We start from the raw sequence: 13,228 nt of genomic DNA on the forward strand, positions 1-13,228 counted from the left end.
CAAACGCAATCATGGGGTTTAATGTTATTGCGTGATAGACTACCACACACAATTTCGGGCAGTGGCAAGTTATTTTCGGGCAATGGGAAGTCATTTCGAACACAATTCGAATTCACGTAAATTCGCTGAACTAGCGAATTCACGTGAATGCGTTCTGGCCCCACTTCCTTTTCATTCGAAATTAAGAGAAATTCCTGCCATGTGATAAACTCCTAAGAAACTGCTATATAGCAGGTTGGGCTGTTGATCCATCTAACCTAGTACAGTCGGCCCTTCTTATACACGGATTTTTTATACACGGATTCAGGCATACACGGTTTGAAAATGTTCCCAAAAAGAATAAATTTACCTTGATTTTCCATTTTTCATAAGGGACACCATATTGCTATGTCATTATATTTAATGGGACTTGAGCATACATGGATTTTGTTATACACGGGGGATCTTGGAACCAAACCACAGTGTATAACAAGGGTCCACTGTACTTGGAAGTACATTACTTTTTGAAGAACAGATCCCAGACTCTCCAACTAGCAGAGCCAGTGGCCTTAATGGCTGGAGGATTCTCGGTTATAGTTCAGGGCCAAATCACACTGCAGAAATAATCCAGTTTTACACCACTTTAAATGTCCTGGCTCAATGATTGGAAATTCTGGGAACTGTAGTTGTGAGACATTTAGCCGCCTCTGTCAAAGAGCTCTGGTGCCACCACAAACTACAAATTCCAGGATTCCCTAGCACTGAGCCAGGGCAGTTAAAGTGTCAAACTATATTATTTCTGCAAGGGGAAATGTGGGAGGAGGAGAGAGAGAACAGAACATTTTAAAAGCAACTGAAAAAGTGGAACAATAAAGGATTAATCAAAATGTTGTTATTGTTACCTGCCCTTGACTTGGACTCATAGTGACCCTGTGGATATGACATCTCCAAGACCCTCTGTCCGCCACTGCTTTGCTCAGGTCCTGCAGGCCCATGGCCTCACTGTTAGAGCCCAACCGTCTGGGATGGGGTCATCCTCTCTTTCTGCTGCCTTCTACCTTTCCTAGCATTATTGTCTTTTCCAATGATTCATGCCTTCTCACGATGTAGACAAAGTATAACAGCCTCAATTTAGTCATCCTGGCTTCCAGGGAGATTTTGGGTTTGATCTGTTCTACGGCCCATTTGTTTGTGTTCTTGGACTGGATAGTCCCTGCCAAACCTGTTGGAGGGTAGGTGACTGTTTCATATCACTATTAATATACCAAATATTGATAATGTATTAGACATTTCCCTTCAAGGGGACATCTCTGCAATCTCTGTCAGAAATTCTGATGTTGGACTACAACTTCCAGCATTACTCACCATTGTTTTTGCTGACTGGTTTCTGGGATGTATAGTCCAACCACATCTGGAAAGCCACATGATTCCCACTCTTACAGGATGTCAAGCTTCCTTCTTAAATTCTATTCTATTTTCCTAATTAAGAAATGTGCTGCTATTCTGTTTGCTGGTTTCAAAAGCATTTCAGAATGGGTTATTTCAAAGCTTATCTGTCTGCTTCCTGTAATCAGACAGTTTACCAAAAATGTTGTGTATCTTTTCCTTCACAGCAACTTAATCTAACATTTCCAGCTGTTCATGTAAAGTATGAGGTCTTGAGTGCTGCCTTGTTGATCCTCAATGATGTAAGATGTCTTTGTAACCCATGTCTGGCTTCCAGATAACACAGACTCACTCATTTCCTTCACCTATTTCTATTCTCACACAGATTAATGGAATGTGGATGCCTGCCTGTGAGTTGAATGATGAACAAGAGCAGTTGCAGAGGACCTGTTATGTACTATAACAGAGTTCAGAATCAATTCAAAATCAACTGAAGCATAATCTAGGCAAAAGCAATGGCTACAGTGGGGCACTGGATCCCACTTGGGTTTGAGGGGCAAAACAGACCACCACAGTAGAGTGGTGTCCCAGTGCCCCTTTCAGTGCCTGATTGGGGCAACAGCAACCACACACCGCAGCCCCGATCTGGCAGTTTGCCGCTCCTTTTTAGGGTGGCAAAAAGCTACCCTTGTTGCCACAACAGTGGCTTTTCACAGATTCTTTGGTGCAGCACTTCTAAATGCTGTGCCAAAGAAACAGCATCACACTACCTGCCGTGCGGTTAGGCTTGCGGCGTGATGCCGGCATTGGGGAAGAGTCGGCATGGCTGGCGTGTGGTCACCACACCCCCCTCCAGCCCTATGCCAGCATTTAGTGCCAGTCTGTTTAGCTCCTTAGACCCACTGGTGTGGAATCCACTGCTAGACAGTATTGGAATGGAGTCCATCTTACCAATATGCAGTCATAACATTTTCCCCCCAGAGACAACATGAATATGTGCCAAATCTTGTATCCCTTTCTGTAAGACATATAATGATAATTTGATTGTTGCAAAGAATGGTTGAATAGTTTCTAATACAGGGATGAAGAATCGGTAAACCTCCAAATCCTGAAGTTTCTATCTCTCTGCACCACTAGCTCTGCTGGCTAGTACTGATGGAAGTGGCATTCCATCATCTGGTGGACCACGTGTTACTTCTTCCATTGCTTCCCAAATTCTGGTGCTCCAGGTATGTGGGACCAACTCTCAGAATTCCTAGCCATTGGTTATGATGGCTGGGGCTTTTTGCAGTTTGAAGTCCCAAATGTCTAGAAGATCCCACTTTGAGAAGCACTGCTTTCCCCTACATGTTGTCTGATCAATGTGACTGTCATCGAGTGCAGTTCTAGATGGGCCTACAGGAGTGTTGTATATGACCTAAATACCCTAAAAGCAGGAGTGTTGTATATGACCTAAAAACCCTAAAAGCACCAGTTCCCCGTGGCATCACTAGTGTTGGTATCACCTGGTGCAATAACTCATGGTGCCATGCCCCCTATCTTGGAAAGCTGCCAACAACCGATAACAATGGAGCTACAGGGTCTTTGAGAGCATACCAAGAGTTCGGAATAGCAGGGTCATGATGCAGTCCAAGAGTTCAGGGTTGAAGCTAGCAGAATTGTCAGTCAAAGGTCTGGTCCAGGGAGTCAGGCAACATGAGAGTTCAAGGTAAGGGTGCTTTCGCCAGAAACATCAGTTAACCTCTGACAAAGTCCTGGCATTCTTCCCAGGCTTTTATCTCCAATTCTCACTGGTGGATTGTGCGGTGTTTTGCATAAATTCTTTAGGAAGTCTCTTTCTTACCTCTGCTGGCTGAATAAAGGCACAGGTAAGTCTGCCTCCTCATTCTCCTCATAGCAGGAAACTCTGCTGCACTGGTGCCAGGTTCCTGCCTGTCTTCATTGGTAGCAGACTCTGTGGGCACAGGCACTTAGGAACTGGGGCCAGGCTCAAGGCTGGGTTCCTCTGCTTCCTCCTCTGAGTCTCCAACTTCTACACCCCCTAGTCTTCCTATCATACCACATCATATAGAATCCTTAGTAAAAAAAAATTGTACTCAATTGAATTGATTTTAGCTTTAATCTTGACTATCTCAGAGGTAGCCTTTTCTACTGATATTCTTATATCCTTCAGATCAGATCTTATTTCACTACGCATTTCTGATTTAAAGTCTGCCATTTCCTTTTGTAAGGAAGTCATTTTTACACCCAAATCCATTGTGATTTTCTTAATTTCCTCTAACAAATTAGGGTTACTTTCATATGGTTGTGGATATTGTTCCAATGAGGGTCTACGCTGTTGTTGTAGCTGTGAGCTTGGAATTTTCCCTGTCGGACCTTTTTTTTTTTTTTTGGATCCATTTTATAGATCAGTTTCTAATATTGGTTGTGTATTCCTTTAATTTATTCCTTCTATTTCACTGTAGATTTACAAAGGTGAAGAATAAGTCAAATTATATTATCCAGAGCTAAATCAATTCGCTTTTCTATTCAAACTTAAGCACCAAATTTTATCTCTTAACTTTGCAATATAGAGGCTTCAAAAAAAAAAAAGGATTAATTGGCTAACAAACCAATTTGAGCCTTATGCCTATTATAGTGACATCATTCCCTCTCAGGCTACAAGGGACCAAGGGGGATGATACACACAACAATCTAATTCATCTAAATCCTATTGACCCTGATCGAGTTGTTGAGTAGTCCTATTGCATATAATGCAATCTGTGCTGCGGTTAAGGATAGTTCAATGACTTCCTAACCCTAGGAATGAGAGCCTGATGATATGGAAGGAAAACTTCTATTCCTGTGGGTTAATACCAAAAAGAGTCTGCTTCGAACCCCTCTGACTCCTCTGTACTCAAAGGAGTTTAGCTGTGAGCTGCCACAGCTTAGCACCGCAGTCAGTGGATAGCCTGTTTTTGACAGGCCTCCTTCGGACCAAACAACAACCGGAGACTTGGCATCTAGCGGCTAACGTCCACAAGGGGTAGATGGTCCGTGGGGTTTGTAAAAGTCCGCCCCAAACACTCCTCTGCGCCGCTCGGAAGTGAGATGAGTTTGGGGGCGTTTGTATGGCCCCCAGCCGCTCCTCTCCCGCCCACGCCGCTGCTGGCTGCAAGTTGGGAGGGGGTAGGAGGCGATGGTGGGGCCTCCAGCGTCCTCCTCTCCTCCTCTGCGCCGCCGCGCCGCCGCCGAAAAAGAGAAGGCGGGGGCGTTTTTAAGGCCTCCCGGCCGCTCCTCTCCCGCCCGCGCCGCTGCTGGCTGCAAGTTGGGAGGGGGTAGGAGGCGATGGTGGGGCCTCCGGCGTCTTCCTCTCCTCCTCTGCGCCGCCGCGGCAATATTGGCCACTAGATTGAAAAAAATATTGAAAGTCTGTATTAGTGAAGATCAAAGAGGGTTTCTACCTGGCAGAAAGATGAGAGATAATGTGAGATATCTGGTAGATATTATAGAATATCACGAAAAAAGAAGTGATAAAAAATTGGCAGTAGTGTTAATAGACTTTGAAAAGGCTTTTGACCGGGTCAATTGGTCTTTCTTAAGAGAGGTTATTGTAAAGATGGATATGGGAAGTAACTTTTGTAACTGGATAGATCAGATATATAAAAAACAGCAGACCGCCTTGATAATCAATGGAGACAGGACGAAAAAAATAAAAATTTTCAAAGGTACCAGGCAAGGCTGCCCACTCTCCCCGCTTTTATTTATTCTTGTTTTAGAAATACTAATGACAATTATTAAAAATGATAATAATATAGAGGGAATTAAGATTAAAGGTAAAGAAACTAAACTTAAAGCTTATGCTGATGACTTGATACTTACCTTATCCAATCCAATCGAACAGATCTCAGTCGCAAACAGAATAATGGCGCAATTTGGGGAAATGTCTGGTTTATTGATTAATAAGGAAAAAACATCTATTCTCACAATGAATTTAAATAAAGCAGATAAAAGTTTATTAGAGGAGATATCGAGTTATAAAATAAGAAATAAAGTAAAGTACTTAGGTATTTGGTTTACTACAAAGAATGTAGATCTTTATAAAAACAACTATGTCAAAATTTGGCAAAATATTAAAAATGATATAACAAAATGGAAGAAACTGGGCCTGTCGTGGATGGGAAAAATAGCTGCAGTGAAAATGAGTATACTACCTAGAGTTATATTTCTGTTTCAATCTATTCCGATTATAACAAATGAAAAGTTACTTAACCAGTGGAATAGGGAAATTAGCAAATTTATATGGGAAGGGAAAAAACCACGTGTGAGATTTAAAACAATGTTAGATGACCGAAAGAGAGGGGGTATGGGTTTACCCAGTTTCAAAATTTATTTTTATGCGTGCTGTTATGAATGGCTGATTGAATGGTTTAAATTGGAAAACAGGGAATTATTAAATCTGGAATCTGAAGATTTAGTTTATGGTTTACACGCATATCTCTTTTACGATAAGGTCAAAGTCAATAAGATTTTCCATAATCATTGTGTACGGAAATCTCTATTCAGAATTTGGATTAAACTTAGACCCTTAATTTATAAAAAACTCCCGTATTGGGTATCAGTCAACGAAGCTTTCCATAAGAATGATAATATCTCTCCGAAAAGATGGATAACTTACAAAGATTTGATTAAATCTGACTGTTCGAATAATACTCCTGAATTAAAATTAAAATCGCAAGAAGAGCTCTGTGATAACGGCTTTTCTTTGCATTGGTTTCTATACAGACAAATCAGGGAGAGATTTATCTTAGACAATAAAATAATAGGAATAGAATTGACCGCATTGGATTTTGCAAAATCATTTTTGATAACAATACTAAAAAGATTTCACTGTTCTATAAATTTTTTTTGAAAATGGAAATGTATGAAGAAACTATTAAGCCTACAATGATTAAATGGGCTCAAGACTTAAATGAAGTTATACCCCTAGAACAATGGGGAAAAAATTGGAAATTTAGACTGAATCATACCATATGTACAGACATTAGGGAAAATTACTACAAAATGCAAAACCGATGGTACCTTACTCCAATTAGAATGTCTAAAATGCATAAGGGGAATAATCCAACTTGCTGGAAGTGTGGGAAAGCAATGGGTTCTTTTGTTCACATGTGGTGGAATTGCGAATTAGCAAAAAAATATTGGAATCAAATCCACGTAAAGGTTCAAACTATACTAAAATGTAAATTTGACTTAAACCCAAAATGTTATTTACTAAATATGATTGAGAATATACAGTTGGAGAATAATTTTGGTGTAATTTTATTTTACATGATTTCGGCAGCATGCATAGTCTACGCTACGCATTGGAAAAAGGAAACTCTTCCGACGTGGGAAGACTGGCTTCAAAAATTAATGATGTATTTGGAGATGGATAAACTCACCTGCTTAATCCGAGATCAAGATTGGAATACTAGGAAAAAAAACTGGATTCCTTTAATAGAATTTATTAAGAGTGAAAGAAAAATGTATAAATTTATTTTCTGAAGAAGTGGGAAACTAGTTAGAATTATATTGATATATCTTGCAAAGCTAAAAAATATATCTGAAGAAAATGCATATTAAGACAACATATAAGATAATAATCGGCAAATAGAAATTTAACTGTACTACTAATGTATTAATGATTTGAACAACTTACTTAGCACAACCAAATGAGCCTTTCAATCAGGAGACTAATTTTATGGTTTGTTTGTATATTTCTTTGTTAGTATTGTATGTATGTATTGTAAATATGTGTTTTGTTTATATCTGTTGTGACTTTTCATAAATAAAAAAAAATTGTACTAATGTTACTCATAAATCCTAATTCCTGCATATCACTCAGTGTAATAGTAATAGTTGTGACATAAACAGCTAGCAAAATTAAAAATATTGCTTTAAGTTGCAATATAGGTACAGCCTAAATGTATTTAATGTACATACTGTAGTTTCATGTGGTTAAAGTGAAACTTTGTTAAGATATGATGTTTAATTTTTTAAAAAGATTATTTTTAAAACATGGGGCCTTTCCTTTCTCTTCTCACTGAGCCTTGCCTCACTCACACCATTTCTTCAGCATTTTAAAGGGATGCAGAAACAGCCTATTTCTGCCAAAAGACCAATGTTTTAGGAGCAGTGGTGCCACCCCCATGGGTATCACCTGGTGCAATTCACACTCCCTGCACTTCCCAGTGATGCCCCTGCCAGATCCCATCTGACCTTGGAAGCTAATCAGGATCAGCCCTGGTTAGTAATTGGATGGGATGCTGCCAGTTAATACCAGGTGCTGTAGGCTATATTTCAGAGTAAATTATTGATAGGCACTTCATTCCTGGCCTAAGAAAACCCTATGAAATTCATGGGGTAGCTATAAGTCGACAGGTGACTTGAAGACATATACGCTGTAAATGGAGGGAAAGTAATTTGTATATGGTATGCTGCAAGTGCTACTCAAAGTGGTGAACTGTGGACCAGTGCCAGTCTGTGATATATTGACCATTAGTCTGCAGCAAGTGCACAGGAAGTAGTCAGTGGTCATAAATACAATGCTTGTCCCTGACACCTTGCTGAGGGAAAAACTAGTATTTGCATCAAATAGCATAAGAAACACTGGTGTAGTATGTATGAGAGTGATGTGTTAGACTAGAAGGTACCTGCCAGAAGAAGGAATTCTCTTCCTATCTCCAATAATCTGTTCAACCCAAACTTGTGTATCCTGTAAAAATTAATCTGAACTCAAACCTCTCCATTCAAAGCCTCTGAAGTTTACAGAAGCCAGAGAAAGTACATAGAATTAAACGTCCAGACCACTTAATCTCATTTTTAAACACATCACCTGGCTGTGAAAATAGCACAGGCATGCTGACAAAATGTCACCTTTGAAAATTCCAGCATCAAATGATTGTGTCTGAATATCTCTCCATCTATTTGCAGTCTGAAAAAAATAGGAATACAAGAGGCTCCTTTTCCAGGGCATGTCCTATGTTTCAGCCTTCTTTCTGCTCAAGAGGAATTTCAAAGTGTCCTCCATTTTGAGCATCAGTAAGAAACATGAATTTACATTTATATTAGTGTTTTTACTCTTAGAGAGATATGATAGAGGCAAATAGGCAATGGCAAATAGGCACCAGGACCATGTCACAAAGACCTATGACATTACATCAACATTACAAGAAACTATGGCCTGATACAGACAGTGCAGAAGTGCCGTTCTTGGGCCAAAACTAGGACTGGCGAGTGCGCAACAACTGCATGCTCCCCAGCCCTAGTTCGTATGGACGGCGCCATTTTGGAAGCGTGCTGTCCATACAAAGTGCAGGAAGATGGCGTCACGCATGTGCCACCTCCACACAGACTGTCATGTGCGCGACATCACTGCGACATTGCAGGGCACTTGGGGCATCCTTTCAGTGTCACAGGAAGGAGCTCTGAAACATAGCTCCTTTTGTGTGCGAGCATCGCTGGCGCAGCTTCTACATGGCCACACCAGTGATGAAAAGGCAAAAGGGGCCAGGCAGCCCCTTTCTCCTCTTTGCTGCCCTTGTCTGGGTGTCCAGGGGCATGAAGCCCCATGGACACCTCTTTCCAGGCCATGGGGAAGCGACATTTTGCAACTTCTCCATGGCCTGGAAAAGTGCCGGATTGGGGCCTCTGGGCTGCTGGTGAGGCTGCCCTGGCCCCAATCCACCCCACTGCGGACCGCCTCTTTTACGTGGTCTGTACTGGGCCTATGTTGCTGCAAATGTATAAGAGTGGAGCATAGCTAGCATTGACATCAGTGAAGAAGGTGAAATGTGCTGTTTTAGGAGGCAAAAGGAAGAAGGCATTTGAAATATTTTGCTTATTTTTGCTGGAAGCGATGTGCATGCACCTTTATGACATGAGAGGGCAGTGCAATTCAGAACATTTGTTAACTGTTGGCAAAAACATAGGAGTGGACAAAGTCACAAAAACAATTGTAGTTGGTGTCTTATAAAAAGTGTAAGATGTGTAAACCCAGACTTTTAAGATGATATTTGCCTGGAGTGTCCACAGCCTCAAAAGGAACAAAATAGACATATTTTATTGGGGTCTAAAAAGCCAGAGTGGAGTAATGGTTTGAGTATTGGACCAGGGTTTGAAACCTGACTTGGCCATCTAAACCCACAGGGCGACCATGGACAAATCAAACTCTCTCAGGCTCAAAGGATGGCAGTGGCAAACCTCATGATAGATTTGCCCTAGGATCGCCATGAGTTGGAAATGACTTGAAGACATACAACAACAAGGACAACAATAACAAAACACATCACTAGGTGAGATTTCAAGACCCAGGAGAGACATAGTAGTTGGAAGAGTATTTTAAAAGCAGCTGAGAAAGTGGAAAGACAGAAGATTAATTGGAAGTGTCACTGCCAAGTCAGGACAATTGAAGGATATGGCACTCCTGCTTCTAAAGGGTCCTTTTACATGACTTTAACTGCCATGGCTGCATCTTATGGAATCCTGGGATTTGTAGTTTGGGGAGGCGCTTGAACTCTCTGGCTGAGAGTTCTAAATGCCACCTCCCCAAATCTCAGACTTCCATAGGATGTTGCCATGGCTGTAACTGTATAGTGTTTACTGTTTTGTTGTTATGTGCCTTTAAGTCACTCCTGACTTATGGCAACCCTAAGGCAAACCTATCATGGGGTTTTTGTGGCAAGTTTCTTCAGAGGAGGTTTGCCATCACCATCCTCTGAGGCTGAGAGTGTGACTTGCCCATGGTCACCAGGTGGGTTTCATAGTCGAACCAAGATTTGAACCCTGGTCACCAGAGTCTTATTCCAACGCTCAAACCACTACACCACCCTGTCTCCCTAATTAGTTCAGATTCTCTTGGACCCCTTTCATGCAGTAGTTATGCAAAAGTGTCTGTAGATAAAAAGGAAAAAGAGGAAATAAAACATTCCTAAATTACTGAATGCTGTTCCACCAAGAGTCAAGTGATCCATCACATTCTGCTGAATCATATCAGCTTGCCTTGTCTCGGAACGTGATACAGAATAGGAGGTTCTGGAGCTTTTGCATCAGCCAAGAGATAAGATAGACTAGAGCAAAGGACAAGGAACTTAAAACTTATATCGGTACTATGCTGCAATACAAACATCATAAGATATTCCTTATATTTAAGGATGTACCCACATCATATTTAAATGCCAATTTTTAAATCAAATTTGATTTCATCTATGTTTTTTACTGTGCTAAATACTTTTGCATTTGCTTAATAATAATAATAATAATAATAATAATAATAATAATAGATATATTTTTATGTAATTTATGTGACCTGTGTCTTGAGATTTTCTGAAAAGGACTTTCTCTCTGTCCTAATGTGGGAGAGGACCTTCTCAGTAGCTTCTCCTAAACTCTGGAACTCCTAGTCTGGCACCCTCCTTGCTCTTTTTTCACAGGCAAGCGAAGACCATTTTGTTTTACATGGCCTTTGACAGGGACTGATATATGTTTCAGTCTCTAAGGTCCAAAGAACAACAGGTTGCTTGCTTCCAACTACAAGAATAGTTGGAAGCTCACCTGGTGATCTTTTTCACTCCTACTTAGATATGTCAGGAGGTGAACCCCTTTTGCATGTATTCTTATCACTGAGTGATGGCTCTTTTCACAGTTTGGTTAACCATGTTCTAACTATTGGACTACCCATCCTATCATTTCCAACAAAGCAGATTTTCAGACCTGGAAACAAAGCTGGGAGTAAAAGACATACTCCTGGCAAAGTTGTGCAATCGCGCTGAAGATTTTCAGATACATCATGCTCATCCAGGCCTTCTGTGAATATTCAAGAATGCTCCAGCAAAAAAAAAAAATTCACGGGGAAGTCCCAGAAATGGTTTGTTGCTGGAGCATTCCTGGTTCTTCCTGGATAAGCGCAATGTCGTCTGAAAATATTCAGCGTGATTGCTCAATAATCCCAAGAGTATGCTTTTTTCTTCCTCAATTTTCCCCGCCTGATAATCTCAGGATGACTGAGGCAGATGCAGGTTGTAGCCCAACTCATCTCAAAGGGTGCTAGGTTGGGAGAGGTTGCCATAAGATGTAAAAGGCTGAGCCACGAACCATGACGTCTCCTCTTCCAAGTTCACTTCAGCCTTAGGAACAACAGGTCAGGCTGTTGGTCAGTCTGACCCAAAGCCTGAAAAAGTTACTTTCTGGGCAATATATCCCAGAATCCCTAGACAGTAGGGCCAGTTTCCTATTGTTTAAAATTGGCTTGCATTTCTTATTTTCTGAGAACAGCACAGCAAGCAATCTGCATGAAGAAAAATCAAAACAGATCTCATCACAGTGTTTGTTCTCTTGCCTAAAAATTTCATCACAAATTCTCCTGCAGTTTGTTAGCAAAAAAACTGGGGCGGGGAGAGGATATTGCCCATGATTGCAACCTCTTTATTGTTCATGAAACTGGCTTCTTCAGTGAGTATGAAGAGGTTAGGACTTAGTCTTCCATTAACCCTGTTTAAACATTAATGTGACAGGAATGAGCAAAAGATTTAAGAGTTGCACTGACTATGATGATGTAAATTCTGAAACACCAAGGATGACTGGCTGGCTTCCCTGCACTGCTTTCCAAATGGTGCAATATGTGCGAAACGTGCTGGACAGATGTAACATTGTGAAATACTTTTGCCTGTCATGAAAGGGCTGGTTAGTAACATGAGTGCCCTGTAATTCAACACCAAGTCACATGGTGAGGTTTTCCCAGGTGTACACTGTGTGTGTGTGTGTGTGTGTATGCGCATGCACACATACACTTAGGCTCATGCTTCAAAACATATACAGCAGAAAACAGTCTTCACAACTGCCTTGTTAATCATACAGTCATGTGATGATCCATTAAAACTGAAAATAATTGACTGTGGTTTTGGAAAAACAGAGAATAACAAATGGTTACTTACTCAGAGCTTTCTGATTTTTTCCAGGAATATCAAGATTATTTTTCCCAGTATACATAAGAGCAATACAGAAAGTCAATTGCAGAGGTGAAACATACATTGTGGATCCATAATGTTCTACCAGAAATGACAGTTTAATAAAATAATAGGCTTCTGGCAATCTAATCTGATGCATGTTTAATCTGAAGTGTTTACTCACTGAGTTATTTTAGATTTTCTCCTAAATAAGGGTACACATGGTACCGAGCTATATTAGAATTTCTCCTTACACATGGTATTAAAGTTCCTGTTGAACTGTGTATAGAAATATCTGAATGGTGTTGATCCATAAGGACAAAACTACATCCAAAATCTTTAGGCAATCAATATCTTTATTACAAGCAATTATAATTCTCTTTTATTCTTGAGACCATGCTTCCAGCATCTTGCAGCACCTTTGAGACTAACTGTGAAAGAAGTTGTAGCATAAACTTTCATAGACTAGGTTTACTTTCTCAGATGAAAGATGCTGATAGTAGGCTTGGAGAAAGCAGATTAACAGCAGAGAAGAGCAGGAAGTGCTCAGTGTTTTTCTGTGTTTCAGTTGTAACTCCCCCCACCACCAAATTGCCAAATTGCCCCCACCAGGAACAATATTGAGGCTGCCCTCTGTCACATAGCCCTCCAAAGGGCAAAGGATACGATCCCGCATTCCATATTGCCACCACTCCCGTCTTCTCATTATTAATGGAATCAAAAAAATTTGAAGCATCTGTTGCATAGCACATAACTGTTAGCTCTCTATGAGGTCAAGGGAGTGGGGCAAGAAGGCGAGAAATACTCTTTTTAGAATATTTTGGGGCATTATGGAGTCTCCCTGAAAAATCTAATGCCACTTTTCATTACTATTTTCACATTATCTTTATCTGAGGCCT

The 13,228-nt window shown here is 40.6% G+C and overlaps 1 protein-coding gene across 2 annotated transcripts in view; it reads right to left on the bottom strand.

The window, feature by feature from the left end:
• Positions 1–1,467, bottom strand: part of PACC1 (proton activated chloride channel 1) — a 71,839-nt gene extending 70,372 nt beyond the window's left edge. For both annotated transcript variants that reach the window (XM_042445963.1, XM_042445962.1), the window contains exon 1: positions 1,345–1,467. The gene's annotated coding sequence lies outside the window, so the exon portion shown is untranslated. The remainder of the gene's footprint in view (positions 1–1,344) is intronic.
• Positions 1,468–13,228: the final 11,761 nt, after the last annotated feature.

Source organism: Sceloporus undulatus, chromosome 1 (genome assembly GCF_019175285.1).
Source record: "Sceloporus undulatus isolate JIND9_A2432 ecotype Alabama chromosome 1, SceUnd_v1.1, whole genome shotgun sequence".
In the NCBI taxonomy this organism is placed as follows: domain Eukaryota; kingdom Metazoa; phylum Chordata; class Lepidosauria; order Squamata; family Phrynosomatidae; genus Sceloporus; species Sceloporus undulatus.